This window comes from Asterias rubens, chromosome 3, assembly GCF_902459465.1.
Source record: "Asterias rubens chromosome 3, eAstRub1.3, whole genome shotgun sequence".
In the NCBI taxonomy this organism is placed as follows: domain Eukaryota; kingdom Metazoa; phylum Echinodermata; class Asteroidea; order Forcipulatida; family Asteriidae; genus Asterias; species Asterias rubens.
The window spans coordinates 3522071-3527399 of record NC_047064.1 but is presented as its reverse complement, the minus strand read 5'-3'; the positions used below and the strand labels follow the sequence as shown (position 1 = coordinate 3527399).

Here is a 5329-nt window from a genome sequence, read left to right as displayed (position 1 = left end):
AAAGAAAAACACATATGTTGCACAATTGTGTGTGCTTTCTGATGCATGTTAAAAGGCTTTAGGCCTGAAGTATTTTAATGTTTGAGTGAAAAATTTCCTCTTTCTCAAATACGTTACTACGGGAGGATTCGTCTCTCACAATGTGCTATACTACCAACAGCTCGTCATTGCTCGTAACTGAGTCAGTTTTTATGCTTACAAGTATTTTGAGTTTACCAATAGTGTCCAGCAGCCGATTTCACGAAACTTTACGCAACTGCGTAGGTCCACTTGCGCAACGGTTATAGTTGGCATTTTGAAGGCCTGTGGGGAGTCAAGTATACGGAATTGATAGGGGAGATTATTCCATAGCAATGGGGACAAAATACCAAAGGAAAAAGGAAGAAAACACGAATATAAAATGTGTATAATATTTATGAAAGAGTATGTTGATATCCTAATATATTTTTGTCTGTTTTTAAAGCAGGGACGCCGCAAGCCAGATGGTACGGCCTCGCAGGAAATACCCTGACAGCCAGTCTAACCCCAAATACCGCTTCAGAGAACTGCTTAGAAGGTTTACAAGAAATGCCGACCACTGAGACATGTGAGTCAACTGACCCTATAGGGTCGACATTTTACAAATTCGGTGTGTGTGTGGGTGGGTGTGTGGGGGTGTGTGTGTTGGGGGGGGGAGTCGAGATTAGAGGGAAGGTCTGGGAATTGTTTTGGTGACAATACAATTTTTGCCTTTTTCAGGTTTTCTGTGGCTGAAATGAAAGCACGCAGCTTAAATGACACGAACATTGGTCTTTAGAATGTGAATTGTATTCGGATCCTTCGTATTGACCCTTTTCTGAGACATTTTTAACAGATTACGGGTCATACCGACCCAGTGGGTCAGGCCACACGGAGCCCGGGTCGGACCCGATTTTCAGAGTATTTACAGTTTTGCCACATATAGTTGTTGGTTTGACGTTTCAGAGCAGAGCAAATATTAAATTTTTCATTTTTTCTTTTAAAAAATTGTTTTGTTATAAACTGCCAACAAAAGAGGAAGTAAACGGGAAACGCCAGTTAAAACCACCTGCTCGTTTCGCGAGATACCACGTTCACGTTTTATGCTTGGGTCCACTAACGCATTTCGACGGCATCGTCACAAACTCTCTTTTGTGTACCACTGATGGATACCACAGTAATTTGACAGTCACTGGAGTCCAATGAACAGTCTTATGTTAACGTCAGTTAGTCCAGATATGCAAAAGGACGTAAATCACGACTGTTATAGACCGTATTGAATATGACGTCACGGTTCAAATATCTGCCCTACAAGATGGCGTCTGTGAGTGTGGGTGTGCGTGCTTGTGCCGTAGAAATCAAACCGAGAACATTGCGTGCTGGGTTTTTGTTTCCTTGATGTACGCGGTTATTCAACACGGTCTATTAAAAAGCTCATTTTAGTTTGGTAAAACAATTTGAAAACCACTGATGCGTCAGGCATTTTCACATATCGCGCACTTTTAAAATTGAGCGAAGGAAGCAAGTTCTTATGCAGATGCCGTATTAACCGCCCACTCTTGATATTTTTTTATATTGATACAAACCAAATTGCTATGATATTATGCGCCGGGTCTTTATTTTAGAACCCTAATTATATATAAGTTTATAGGCAAAACTAAGGTTTACAGTTCAAGAATGAATCACCATTTTCCCTTGTGTTTTCAGTTTACTCCGAGTTTTAAGTTGTTTTATTTAATAATAATACAAAATGAAAGAGTTAATTGCACGTTGCCCTGTCTCACTCATGTACGCATCCATACCTGAGCTGCAGCTTGAACTCATCCCGGCACAGTCGACTATATTGTTCGGAGTTTTTCCTATTCAGGTTTTTAAATTTTAGATTTTTTTTCTGTGTCATTTTTGCAGGAATACGGTAGCTGTCTTCATACGATCCCCAACTGTTACATCTCCCGAAACATCGCCCCCAAATGGAGCTGGTCCCCGTGCGATTTCATCAAGACTTGCCCGATATCGCCCTAGTTCATTCAGTCCCTTTTTACTTTTAACTTAAACGATAACTTTACATTTAAACAATAATTACCCCTTTTATAGTCAGTACACATACTCAGAGTTAGATTGAGAGAGCTGCGACAACTTTCGACCAGATGCCATTTTGTATCAAAAGATGCGTTGCCGAATACAGGACGCCAGACTGGTTACGCATACGGCTTTTCGAGGTATGGTTGACACAGTAGGAGTGTACTGTTTGGTTTGGGCGTCTACAGACCAATATACACAAACCTAATAGTATAATGGTATAAAGTGTTTCTGATCAGCAGACTGTGGGTTCGAATCCCCAGCCGTGACACTTGTGTCCTTAAGCAAGACACTTAACCATTGCTTCGTCCTTCAGATGGGACGTAAAGCCGTTGCGTCCCATGTGTTGTGTAACGCATGTAAAAGAACCCAGTGCACTTTTCGAAAAGAGAAGGGGTTCGCCCGGTGTTCCTGGCTGTGGCTGCTGTATGCGCTGAGCACCTTGTAAACCATTAGACTGTGCTAAAAAATATTGGGTCGCAAAATTCATCACTGCAGTTACCTATCATTCTGAAAGTTTGTATATACTCAGCGCCTTGAGTACCTTGTTTGGTAGATACGTGCGCTACACAAGACTTTGATATTGTTAATATTAAGTGTCCCAACATTTTTCAAAATGGCTTATTAGGTTGTGCTGCATTTGGACCGAACAAAAGAAAACTGGTCCCTCATGTCGCAACTCTCTCAACACACAGCTCTGCTCCTACAAATTCCCAGTTTCTCTTTCTTTAAATACTGCGTTCGTCACCAGGAGTAAACAAAATTTACGGCTCGATGCGAAACTCTGCTCCTACAGAAACCCAGTTTCTCTTTCTTTAAATACTGCGTTCGTCACCAGTAGTAACCAGTAGTAAACAAAATTTACGGCTCAATGCGAAACTCTGCTCCTACAAATTCCCAGGTCCTTTCTTTAAATACTGCGTTCGTCACCAGGAGTAAACAAAATTTACGACTCAATGCGAAAAGAATTATTTCGTGCTTTTGTGTTGAGTGATTGCCATTTCACTTCTGAGACAGTGATACAGGAATTACCAACGCGGGGGTTTTGTTGAGCCAGCCTATCAAGGCCATACTCTCTTCGCGATAAAAACAAACTGCACACAATTTCAAAGAAATATTTTCCTCTTTAAAGGCGATGTTACGAAATAGTAAGTTTGAAGACAAATTATTTGCGCTATATTTTCGCAAACCTCTCTTACACGATTTGATTTCTAACAACTGAATGTTTAGACCCAGTTCGTATACTTCCTATGAGAGTTGAACATGTTGTACACAGGAAGCACTCATTTAAATTGCCAAAATGGCAAGTTTATTTAATAAAAACAAATTTGAGAGCGCAAACAAAATCTGCTATTAATATAAACAAATATTGCTGAACTTTCTTGTGCTGGTACTTTGTTGTAAGGACAAGTTGCGCTTCAGGGGTAAACATTAATATGTCATGGTTTCTTTACCATTGTTACCCCACAAACATTTATTAATGTTAACCATTGCTTTGTTATCATAAAGGTATTCAATTAAACACAATAGTGATGAGTTTATTTTAATCTAGTAGTTCCCCTTCTTTATTTTATCTAGCTGTAAGAATTTAATCTGATTTTATGCTATTATATTGGCCTATCCTTTTGGGCAGGTGCCTACATTTGTGATTTACAATATTACACATTATTTTAGTGATATTTTTTTCAAACTTGGTAATAGAAATGTCTGATGATGACGTCAGTAGGTAATCGTTATTCAAACGCACCCCCACCAGTGATGTATCAATTTATTTTTTAAAGATTTATTTTCATAACGACCCGAAATTAATGGGGTTTTTTTGTTTTCATTCATCAGTTCTGACAATTAAATGTCCAGTGTTTTGAAAGAAACTATACGGAGGTGTTGCATTTTAAACACAACAAGCAGCCCGAGATGTTAAATTAGTTGAAATTCATTTGACGAGCCCCGTTAACTTTATCGTTCAATTTTCTTTTCAATTTTGCTGTAAAGCTACTAAATATAACGACAGTAAGAAAATCCCACAAAACAAATGACTTACTAAATAAATTAATAAATGTATAAAAGCTTAGACATTACATTCATGCTTACGGCATATCTTTTGGCTTGTAAATAATAATAAAGATATATTTAACTCATTAAATAACAATTACCTCTAGTCTAGATAGATTAACCACTTCAGCTAGAATATAAAATTAACTTTATAAATTATAATTTATTTTTAAGCACTTATAATAAGGCAGGTTATTCTTCACAAATGTTGGTTTGTAACTTTGGCGAATTATTTCTCATTCTTCTTTGTAAACGTAGGCTTAAACATTACAATTTGCTTTAAAATTAAATATCAAGTAATAGTTCCGAGACAATCATAAAAATGTGTGTCAACTTATTTTGTGTTTCGTAAAAAGTTTTTGTGTTTTCCTGAAAAGGAATGTAGGCCCTCTATGTTTGGTAGCACTCTTAACATTAATGGCAGTGGACACTATTGGTAATTACTCAAAATAATTATTATCATAAAACCCTACTTTGTAACGAGTAATGGGGAGAGGTTGATAGTATAAAACATTGTGGGAAACAGTTCGCTCTGAAGTGAGGTAGTTTTCGAGAAAGAAGTAATTTTCCACGAATTTGATTTCGAGATCTCATAATTTAGAATTTGAGGTCTCGAAATCAAGCACATGGAAGCACATGGTGTGACAAGGGTGTTTTGTTTTTCTTCTTTCATTACTATCTCGCAACTTCGAGGACCAATTGAGCTCAAATTTTCAGAGGTTTGCTATTTTATGCAGTTATGGTGAGATACACCAAGTGGGAAGACTGGTCTTTGACATTTACCAATAGTGCCCAATGTCTTTAATTTCACCTCGAAGGAATGTGGTTATGGGAAAAAAGTGTTTGTCCCCCACAATTTGAATTTGAGAAACGTGTCTGCCAGATACGTTTCTCAGAATTGATATTCCAAATACAGATGATTCTTCCTGCGTGGACATAACCGCTCCGGATTTTCGGCCGTATCTCAAAAACGCGACCATAGCCCAACTTCGTAGAGCTGCTTTAAAAGCAACAAATTTGCTTTAATTAAGCACGAACATAGCTCGCTTATTTTACACATGTTACTGCCCAAAATATCATGCCATACATTGCTTGTGACTGGTATTTAGCTGGTGTTTACTTAGAATAACAATTGAGTGGAGTCTTGGCCGGTAATCTGGTCTTTCTAAGCAAGGATTTGTTTTTGCTATAACAAAATTGT

At 37.9% G+C, this 5329-nt stretch overlaps 1 long non-coding RNA gene across 1 annotated transcript; it reads left to right on the top strand.

The window, feature by feature from the left end:
* Positions 1–466: 466 nt before the first annotated feature.
* On the top strand, positions 467–2275 carry LOC117288327. Its single transcript, XR_004518871.1, has 2 exons — positions 467–586; positions 1906–2275. It is a non-coding gene; the product is annotated as an uncharacterized LOC117288327 (long non-coding RNA).
* Positions 2276–5329: the final 3054 nt, after the last annotated feature.